The following is a 12,226-nucleotide window of genomic DNA, read 5'->3' as shown; positions in this document are numbered from 1 at the left end:
TTAGCTTCTTCCTCAAAAGTACATAAAGAGGTGCATTATGAACTCTGCAGGAAATGAGTATACTCATTTTATATATAGAATGCATATATAAATGCATATGAATATTACATACTGAGGCAGAATGGTTGGATGGGATGGTTGCTGGTCTGTGACTCAGAGGGAAGAATTAAATTCACCACAAATAGCTTTTACCCTTTGTACTCAATTGACACGAAGTTCAGTTCAGGCCTTGTGCTAAATCCATGATCTGTGGTCCATTTTCAGCTCAGTTCCCAGACATCAATAATTAGTAGTTATTTTAGTTTCTTGTTGATGTTTTGCACCCTTAACTGCAATACTCCCACTCCCTTGCTTCTCCTATTTCATGGTTCATATTTCTTCATTTCCTCTCTCATGCTTCTGTCTTTCCCTGCTACTGTGGTGCCCTTATCTCTGTTCTGGAATCTCTTGCTTCTTCTCGGACCACCTGCTTCTCAATTATTCTGAGTTTCTTTGATCCTTTGGCCTCTTGGATAATTTACAAATCTAGATTGCTTGAACATTTGAAGTCCTATCTTATATGTGTCCCAGGTTATACAGCCAACCACCTGTTTGCAATGTCCACATGAGTTTGACTAATAGAAAAGAGCCTAAAACCTAACTCATAATTTCTCTTCCCTAACCTTTTACGAGCTAATATCTTCTGTACCTCAATTAATAGCAGGTTCATCCCATTTAGTAAAAAGTGGCAAAGCCACAATTGCCCTCCATTGTCCAGTTCATCAGGAAATAGATCTGACACTACTTGCAGAATATATCTATATTATTATCCATATCTCTGACCCTTCTATCAATATTCGTCTAGATGAATGTGAAGGTTCTGTACATGGCCAAGTACCTCAGATCTTCTACTCCTATAGTCCCTTTCTAACAGCAGTCAACATGAAATTTCAAAAACATAAGTCCATTCCTGTTGTTGTAAAATTATAAAAAATAAATCAGTCTTTTTATCTGCTCTAGGTCCGGCACTGCAGTGCCCCAAGATATCTGATTGGTATCATAATCTCAGGGCAAAGCCTCTCACCTGCTCTGCTCTATCCCATATCACACTGCCGAAGGCCTCTCTCTGAGCCTGGCAGCCATCTCTCTACCTGTCTAGTTCCCAAAGCAGGTTTCCATGCCAGAAATATACATCCCAATTATGCAGTGTCCCAGTATCTCTAGCTGCTGCACACTTTCTTACACTTAAATCGCTACATGAAAGAACACACAACACAATAACCTCTGATCCAATTGATAAGATATAATTGCCCACCTAAACATACAAAGGCCTGTACACATCTATCCCTTAAGAACATTTATAACAACCTGTAAAGGTACAGCGTGGGATCTTAATGTCTGCCATGTTCTCTCTTTGCTGCTTCTCCCAGTCTCCTCCTCTCTTCTCTTCCTTCAAACTTTTCTCCTGCCTATCCTTCCTTCTCATCCAATGACAGGCCTCATTCTATCTTGTGCCTGCCTCACCTGTGACATCATCCCACACGTTCCTATGTCTGCTCAAAACCCCAATGCTTCTGTGATTTACTCTGTAAAAATGAAAGTTGAGTAATTGTCTTCAAGGATCTTTCTTACCTCCTAACTATGTGTACTGATTTTCTAATGCTTTCTCTATGGTGACTTTACTTTTTAAAGAAGTAGGGATTATCCTGCTTATGGATTCTCTCTTGACACTTCTCCTGCAGATTTAAGTATAGTTCATCCATTTTCTTCTTCTCTTAGGCTTAATGAAACCAACTCAAAGAAGGTATTCTGAATACGAACCTTTTGTCTCCAACTCCTGGAATCACAGATTCTTTTACCATAGTCTAGACAACCTACCCAAACCATACCTGTTATTACCATCTAGCTTGCTAGAGCTTTTATTTATCACTCAGTGAATTTCTTTTCTCCAGTGTTGTTTAGTAAATGGAGTAACTGTAGGAAATTAAGTAAATAATAGCCCTCCAAAGAATCAGGTCCCGATATTTAGAACTCATCAATATCAATATTGGGACCTATCATATGGAATCAGGCATAAAATTTGTCTCATGTGACCCCCTAAAACTTTCAGATTTTATAGCATTTCAGATTTCTTAATTAGGTATATTACACCTGTATTTGTGTTTGTAAGGTTGAAATACTTATCGTTTCTCATTCTTTGTTGAAATCAGAGTACAGGATACCTGAGGTATGTGACTCTCTTTGGTTGTCTTTTGAACTGATCACATGAGAAGCCCACAGAGAGGTAATTTAAGGATCACTGTATTTAGAAAAATATGGCATCCAATTTTGTGCAAGGATGAGGAAAAATCTACAACCAACAACCCAGAACTTTTCCTGCTAATTTTCAGCATTTATTAGTAATAGCTTTGAGTAGCCTCTCACTGCTTTAGTCGGCGCTGATCTGTGTCCTTCTTAGAACTGAGGCTGCAATTGTCTTGCAGCTTGGAGACCTCGGTGAGCTCTGTGCTTGAAGTCCTCTCACTAGGCTTCAGAGCAGCCTTTTATCTTTTTCTTTGTGAGGACCTTCTGTCTGTGCACACTACAAAGGGAAAGTTCCGTTTGTCATTTCAACAAGTTCTCTTATGGCTCTATTTCCTGATGTAGACCCCTACTTCAAGTCTCCCCCTCCCCAACTCTAACAAAAGAAAGAGAGCTTTCAACAGCAGGATCAGCATATCTCTGATTTACTGATTCTAAACAATGATTTTCCTGTAAGGGTCAGTCTTTCATGTGAACCTATACCCAAGTAACTCTTCTATCTGCACTGGACACACTGTGTTTGAGCGATTCTGTTACTTAGGGATCTGAACACTATTACAAATGAATTCATATTTATGGCTATTATCTTAATGATGTTTGGTTTCATCAAACCAATTTATAAGCTTTAGTATCTTTTCAATGCCAAAAATATTGAAATGCTTTTACTAAAACTAAATCAATATACTTTCCATGTCATAATTTTTCATTCATGTATCCTCTTAATAATATATATGAACAAATAAAACTATAAATCTATAATTTATACATGTATACTAATTGATGCATAATTTAAAACAAAATGAGTGGGCTAGAGCAGTTTTAATCCAGTTATCATCTGTACAACCCCACTTTAATTTGTATCATTTAGTATACTAGTCCCGTGTGGTAACCATAGCCTAGAGTCTTCCTGTCCCCAAGCTGCCTTCTTTCTTACCTGTCTTCTCCAGTCTGTCCTCCACAAAGTATTAGGACAATCTTTCCAAGAAACCTAAAATATTGTGATTTGTCGTGTGTGTGCATGTGCTAGCATGTGTCCAGATGTTACAAGTCAACTTGTAGGAGTCGGTTCTCTTCTCCTACCACATGTGTTTGAAGGAATTAACTCAAGTTTTCATGCTTAATGACAAACTTCTTCATCTCTGGGCTATTTTGCTGGCCACTGGAATGATCTTTTGGAGATAAAATAACATGTCTATCCAGTGGGAAGCTCTTTCATAGCTATAGAAATATGCTACACTCTTCAACTTGGCACCAATCCCTAATCTCTCAGCCCTTGTTATCACTCCTTCCTAGTCACCATCTGCGCAACTCACACTACCATGTGCCAGTCAGATATACACATCTCTGGGCTCTCTGGAGTGTTTCATGGTGTTGACATGTCATTATTTCCCTTAGCTCAACCTTTCACAGTATAACACTTCTATATTTACCAGATAATGAACATCATGCTGGGGCCGTGCATCATTCAATACTTAAAGTCCTCTTGACACCCAAAGCATGCAAGATATCCATAGCCAAGTTTATATGTTTTGTTCTATTTTTCTGACTATCCTGGAATTTCTGGGTCAGGTTATGCCTTGTGATATCATCTAGAGTAGCTGGGGCTGTAGTAGTATTGTATCTTGTTAGGTTTCCAACACAATATTGAATTAGATTTACTCTCTGCTTTTTTAAAGTATGCATGAGTTATATTTTAATTTTAGGGTTTGTAATTAAAATATAATCGTGTAATTTCCCAGTTCCAGTTGTTCTCTCCAATCCCACCCATGTTTTTTTTTCTTCCAATTCCTCCCATGTTCCCTGCTCACCTCTTCTCAAATTGATAGTTTCATTTTCTTTATTATCATTACATACCCATACTTATTATAAATAAAACTGTCTGATTAATATTTATATTTGTATATTATTTGGGGGCTGACTGCTTGGTATTATATCATATAATATCATAGGTATATCATGTATATGCACATATACATATATACACACATATCTTGCCCATACTACACACACCACCCCCTACACACATATATTGTTTTTCTCTACACTGTAACCATTTTGTTTGGATAGTACTATGACTTGGTGTAGCAACATTGAGGACATTGGAGGTCTTGCTCCAGTTTGAAAGCTGTGTTTCCTGCAAACTTTCATGGTAAAATCTGAGGATGAGGTAATGGTATCGTGAGATGGACCTTTAGATGATTTTGGATGCATAAGGGTGGAATTCACTTGAACAGGGTTGATGTACTTATTAAAGAGACTACATGGGGGCTCTTCCATGCCTTTCATCAGGTGAAAGCATGTTTAAGGAATGTGGCTTGTGAAGAAGTGGGCCCTCACCAGACACCAAACCTCTTACTACTTAATCTTGAACTTTGAATCTTGAGAGCTGTGAGGCTCATGCTCTTGAAGATTACATAATGCTATACATAAGTGAACCTAAAAATTCCACTGGGAAACTCCTATAGCTGATGAACATTCCGAAAAGTAGCTGGAAACAAAATTAACTACCAAAAGTCAGTAGCCGTCCTCTACATAGATGACAAATGGACTGAGAAATAAATCAGGGCAACAACACTTTTCAGAATAGTCTCAAATAATATAAAATTTATATAAATATAAAAAATATAAAGTTTGATAACTTTAACTAAACAAGTGAAAGACTTGTATAATAAAAATCTTAAGACATTGAGGGAAATAGTTGAAGAAGATATCAGAAGATGGAAAGATCTTCCTTGCTCAGGGATCTATAGGATTAATAGCAAAAATGGCCGTCCTACTAAAAGCAATCTACAGATTCAATGCAATCTACACCAAAATTCCAACACAACTCTTCACATATCTTGAATGTACAATTTTCAGCTTCATATGGTAACACACACACACACACATTAGTTAGTCTATATTAGTTACTTTTCTGGTGTTTCAGTAAAACATCACAAGTAAAGCAATTTAAAGAAGAAAGAGTTTATTCTGGCTTATGGTTGTAGAGAATCCAAGAGTGTAGTGACAGAGACATCATGGTAGCAAGTGACAGGAGTGGTGGCATCAGGAACAGGATGTGAGTTCTTAAGTTTTGAATCTCAAGCATAAAGCAGAACAAGCAAATTGGCAATGATAGTCTTACTTACTTCAGAGCTCACACCTAGTGATCCATAAAGGATTTATCACCTAAACCTTCCCCACCAAATTTCCCCCTGTGACTTACTTTCCCGAGACAGAATATACCACTTGAACTTTCCTACACACTGTCACCAACAGAAGACCAAGTGTTTAATACATGAGCCTATATGAGATGTTCTCATACAAATTCATACAATGTCTGTTTTTGAAGAAATAAATTTCTAACCTTTCACCCATTTTTAAGTTGAAATGTTTATTATATTGGTATTAGGTTATGTTAGTTTATAATATATTTTCAATATTAACCTCTTATTATATGTATGTCTTACAAACATTTTCTACCTAGATAAATGTTGGCTTCTCATACTGAAATAGGGATTTGCTGTATGGAAGACTTTTTTTATTATTACTGAAACTGCCAAAGACTAGCCTTAGCTTGGAGAGGGGTAGAGTGTTTCAGACTGGTAACTAGATGATATGAAGTCAATTGTGGGATACAAACTGCTGGCCTTTGTTATGCTCAGACAGCTTTTTTTGGAGATCTCCAGACAGACACTCTAGACAGCTCAGCTCTTGCAGACCAAGGCCGGGTGTTTTATTTACGTAACAATTCAGTCATTTACTTCAGGTTCCCTTTTGATCACCCCACAAATCAATATTCCATGATTCCTAGAAAGAAAGAGTAGGCACATTTTTAAACATTACAAATGAATTTAGAGATTTGCACACCTTTGTAAACACGGACAATAAGCCAGCTGAGTGGGAACCCATCCTGTGATTGCCATTTTGACCATGCATGAATCTAAATTCAGTCTGTCCCAGGAGGGGCAGGAAACCATGTCATACCATCTCTTTCACGTGACCAAGAAGGATACAACACTAAACTGCCCCATGCCCTGTTGTTCTCTTTTATTTCCCTTCCATAGGTTTTTCTTTATCACTGGTGTGCGCATGCATACACACAGCTGGAGTTTATGGATCTTCAAAAACATGGGATATACAAATGAGTAAAAACATGAGGCATTTGTTTTTAGAGCCTGAATCAAAAAGTAGTTTAAGTGGCTGGAGAGATGGCTCAATAGTTTGGAGTATTGACTGCTGGGTCAGATGATATGGGTTTATTTCCCAGTACCCACATTGTGATTTAAAATTGTCTGTTAACTCTAGTTTCCAGGGGATTAAATGTCCTTTTCTGGCCTCTGTGGGTTCTAGCATACATGTGATATATGTTTGTAAGTTCAGAAAAACATTTATCCACAAAATAAAATGAAAATTTTTATGTAGGGTAGTTCTGATATACATTGTTCATCTTCTGTTCATCTAGAAACACGTATGGTACAAGGTATAATTCTACATCTTGGTCTAGTAGAGCATGTTTTCTAATGTGATATCTGGGTTCAGATAATTCAGGAAAATTAGAAGAATCAGGACCTAGTCGGCCATTTTTCTTTCTGTTCATTTCCTACTATTATATAATTTTTGTGAACATAAATGTCTCTGTATTTCTAGTTACAGAAAAATGGCATGATGTCTTAAATGAAATACACCTCTCAGAATGATTTGATTCATGAGATAAATAAAATTCTAACATCTCTTTCAATTCTTCAGAAGTGAAATCCTGTCCCTAGTTACATGATCTGCCTGCTGGTTTCTCACTCAAGTACTCCATAAAGATGAAAGATTGGCAATCAAACATTTATCATTGGTAAACAGTACACCGGGGGACTTCAAATATTTTTAGAGCCTTAGGTTTTTCAAATGAGAAATTTTGCATTGAAGACCAAAAGAAGAATGAAAGCACATTTTAAAAAAGTTCTTGTTATATCATACTTGAGAGAGGACTGAACAACATTGGCCTCTGGGCAGCTTCTTTATTTTTTAATTGGTTGAGTTCTCCAAAGGATGGTTTGAGTCTTGCACAGGTCAAAGGGTGTCTGAAGATCCTGAAACCATCTAAAAGAAATTGTACATCTCCTGTAAAATGCTCTGAACTAAGTGCCTGTGGTGTTCTGTGAGTTCTTGAACAAGTATACCAGGGAGCCAGATTGATGGCTCTATTTTATAGATCTGAAATTTTTGGAAAGAATTTGGCAAAGAGTATTAGAAAAGTGGTAGGGACAGATTGCCATTCAAAGAAGTATCATGTACTATGCTTTCCTAGAAACATATAACAAATGTATTTAACTCTAATTACTCTATCTATTGTAAGTTATCATTTATTCTGAAAATGAGTTTTCTTCTATAGTTATATTTGTTGATACAAAACCGAAAACTAATTTGCACTAGCTACATTTACCCATGGGTAATTATATCATTACTTATAATGACTGTATTCTTTCAAAATTTATTTTTCTTCTTTGATATTTTTATACATGCATATCATATACTGTGAACATAACCATCTCTTCTCCTACCTCTAAATATATTCAGATGTACCCCTCCAAATGCCATGTGATTTATTTATTTTTGTATAATCCACCAAGCCTAATATGTGCTGTTCCTATATTCATGCATATGGAACCATACACTGGTCAGACTACCAGAGACTACACTTTTAAAGAAAACGAACTATCCTTGTTAAATATTGTCACAACTTGTCCCACTTCTTACCATGGTTCGAGGAAGGGAGAATCATTCTTCTTTTAGGGTGTGGTCTCTAGACAGGTCCCCGTACCACAGTGGATAGCCCCATAAGTGGGCACATATAAGCAATGCCAAGTGGACATAAAAGAAGAAGTCATTAATATGGGAAGGTGATGTGTTTGGGAGACTATAGGATAGGTATTCGACTAAGTGGAAAGAGGAAATTGGGAGTGGATATAATCACATTTTGTTGTATCTATCTATAAATATCTTACAGGATAAACATCTTAATGAAAAAGGAATAATTTGTTTTATCATTTAGATAATCTTTGGTCTTGAGACAGGATATCATTTTGGTCAGGCTCCCCTCTAACTTGGTTTGTCATGGAGAATGACCTTTGACCTCCGATTTCCCTTCTCTACTTTCATGCTTTTGGGCAAGAGGCAAGCTCTACCATGCCTGGCTCGGTTAGGTAATCTTTGCACAATATCTTTGTAAACCTAACCTGGAAGTGACAGAGTCCCACATGTCCTCATGCTGTGAGCTTGGGCTTCTACAGAGCTATAGTCCAGTGGTGGGTTGGCACCATTAAATGGATGTACTGGAGGAGTCTGTAGGACAATGGTGCCACTGGTTATGGGAGGAATTGATGTATTTTTCATTAGATTTGAATGACTTCTTGCCAGACAGATATATAAGAAAGAGAGAGCCTGACACCCTCTTGTCTTTTGGCTTCCTGCTTTGCCATATGGCCTTTCTGTATGCACTTTTCCCATAATACAGCCCTCTATGAGGTAGTATGGGCAGGGTAGCTTTCACCATATTTGCAAAAAAACCTGCTGCCCCGATGCTTGGACCATCAGCTTTCACACTGTAAACTTAGGAACATCCATTCCTTCAGTCAGTGCCTAACCTAAGATCGTTTGTCACAGCATTGGAAAAATAGCTAAATATACTTACCAAGACTGAAAACTTTGCAAAAACATAATTTTGAGAGTAGTTACACTTAATGTAATCACTAGATTTTCCTTCCTGGATGCACATTCTTTATTTCCCAGTGATAATCAAGGAGGCATCTGCACATTCTTGTAAATCTGATACTTTTCCCACAGTGTATGCTCAAGGTCATAACTTGCGTACATCAGTCACATTTTATTTCTTAGTTTAGATGTTGTCTGAAATATTTGTCTTAAAAAATTACTTGGTGACTCTGGGCTGATTATCATTGTGTTCCCAGCTTTTTGATATCGAAGAATTTCTCATTACGTTCTTGCTTGATAAATGATTAAAATAATGAATACACGCAGAGAAACTCAGTGGCTGAACAGCCAAGCATCCAGTATCAGAGGATTCATCATCTAGTTCTGGCATTGGCACTAATTATCTATGTCACTTGAAATAAGCCTCTGTAATTCTCGATATTTTAACTGGGGCTTTGTGCTAAATCACTGATTTCCAATGCTTCTTGTCCATTACCGTCCCTCAGCGAGCCTTTTACAAAGCTTTTAATTTTAGGCTATATCCCAATTGAATTATGTTTCCTCTGTGTGGGCACCTGGCTTGGTAGATGCGTATTTTAGACATTCCAGGTGTTTCAGTCGAACATCCAATTTCAATGGAAAGAGTTTCTTTTGTTTTCGAATTGGTTATGTTGCTCGTTTCCCCAGAAACACAGAGCATTCTACTTTATCTGAGCAAATGGAGCATTCCCTGTACATAACAGAATCTCTGGACATGTTTACAGTTACTGAGCAGGAAAAGCCTGGATATCCAACACAGGGGGTGACGCTGATTCCTGCATATGCCAGTCTCTCCCTTTCTACCATTTTTGGATAAAAAAATACTTCACAAACTAGCTGAAAACAAATGACACAGCTTTAATAACAACAAGCAACTCGTGCCTGTGACCAAAGGCAAAAGGATATCCTAAAACAAAGTGGAAATCACACACTCAACGCTTCATACATATGGGACTGAATTGCAAGCATTATTTATGCACCCCAAATCCTAATACTTTATAATAGGAACTTGTATGATCCAGGAAACAGATGACTAACACAGGATGAAGAAAGAATTGAGATTTTTGCATCCCGTCCCCTATGGGAGGCTGAATCACCCTTTCGCAGAGGTCTATCAGACATTTAAATTATGATTTTTAACAGTATCACAATTATAGTTAGGAAGTAACAACAAAATGGTATATGGTTGGGGGGGTCACCATAGCAGGAGAAAGTATATTTTAAAGGGTTACAGCCTTAGAAGAACTTGAGAACTACTCATCTAAATAAAGATGAACTGATATTTGAGCCAGTCACTCTGCAGACACCAGGCTAATCACTGTGATTGCAGTGGGATTCCATAAAGGGATTCAGTGGGTGAAGGTGATGAGGGAAGTGGCAGTCCACAGGAGAGCTGCATCTGGATGTGCCACCCCTGAAAAAGCTGGCCATCACCCTAACATGACTTAATCTTTGTTTTCAATATGAAACTTATGGACTTGATATCATAGGTTTTAACTATCAAGGCATTTTAGTTATAAATACATGACTAAATATATTTCTTCAAAGTGCAATGGCTTAAAGCCACACAGATTGCTATGCTCTTCTATGATGCAGTCAGGATTCTGATATGGATGCTCTGGGCTCCTTTTTCTGAGTTTCCCACAAGTATCCAGAAAGCAATTAACTGGAAACAGCAGCTGTAGAGTCATGGAGACTGGGTATGGACCCCCTTCAAAGCCTATTCACAAGACTGTGGAAAGGATTCGATTCTCTACTGCATGTCGGATTGATGACTTAGCTGCCTTGTAAACACCATTGCTCCTCACTGGCTCTTCCACCCAAGCATGTATGAAAGAAGTCTGAGAGTGTCAGCAAGACCCAAGGCATCCTTTTATACCCTGATTGTGCAAATGACATTGTGTTACATTTACCAGATCCAATCCATTAGAAACAAGCCATAATTTTGGCTTGGCACACATGAGGAGAGCCTAAACAAGGGTACAGAATGTGGAAGATGAAGGTCATGTAGCATTCAGAAGACTGCATTCCATTCATGGAATAAGTATGGAGAACATGCCTCTGTCTATGGATATTCATTTTCTTCTAATTGAGTTCTGCATGCTCATGGGATCCTTAGTTGCCTGGTTGTTGTCATGACCCTAGCGCTGGCTACTCCAGCATTTGAATTTCCAAAGAAGACAGACTATCATTTCCAACTTAATAAATTATGCGGTCTCTTCTACATCCAGGTCACGGTACACTCTATTAAATCCCACACAATGTAGATAGTGCTCCAGTATTTCTTACCAACTTTGTCTCTTCTTGACATCACTTTATCAGGTGTAAGAAGTTTAGTCTACGACCATGATTCTTCATTCTGTCACCTTTGAAATCAGAGTACTTGAAGGCACTATTCTCGAAGAAGACATTCGTAAATAATGACATTGGTTTTTACAAGCTCTGGTTGTGTGGGTTATATAATTTATCTTCTATTACCTCCATGAGGAGGCGAATGCAAATGAGATCCCTAATAAACTTACTTAGCTAGGCAAACCCGCTATGTTTCTTCATTAACACACATCACGAACTTTATGGTCTTTTATACTTTATTGGACCTTGTGTTTCCCACAGGGATCAGGTCTTTTATGCCACATAAAAGAACCACACTGGATGATGAAACTTTATAGCTTCCCATCACCATGTCTTATTTATACAAATACGCATCACTGAATTAGGGTGGCCCTGAGGAAAGGGTTATGCTTTTGTTTCAACTCACAGGACATGTAGAGCCAGTCATCAGTCAAGTTGTTCCCAGATATGCCATAGGCTAATGATGATGTTCAATGTCACAAAGGGAAGCTTTCAGTGTTCAGGTCAACCATTTGGGAAATAATTACTAGGTCAATATTGTAGGAAAGACCTATCCAACATGTAATGTGTTGACACAAATGATCAGATTCAAGTAATTTCACAATACTCATTCCCCTAGAGAGCTGGGGAAGGAGCTCACAGGTGCGAGATATAGAGTAGTATGCAGACAGCACGCTGACGTTATTTTATATAAACTTCATGAAAAGGCCTAAGAGGTAGACTTAACAGCAGGATTTATAAATTAAAAAAATGAGGGCATAAAGCTTGCTAAGATGATTTTATAGTAGCTGCCATATTGTTTAGGTTCTGACTGGAGTCCACTGACTGACTGGTTGTCGGTTCACTAGGGATGGAAGGATTGGCTCTAAAG

The sequence above is a fragment of the Rattus norvegicus genome, chromosome 11 (assembly GCF_021556685.1).
Source record: "Rattus norvegicus strain SHRSP/BbbUtx chromosome 11, alternate assembly SHRSP_T2T, whole genome shotgun sequence".
Classification (NCBI taxonomy): Eukaryota; Metazoa; Chordata; class Mammalia; order Rodentia; family Muridae; genus Rattus; species Rattus norvegicus.
Note: the sequence above shows the minus strand (reverse complement) of the source record.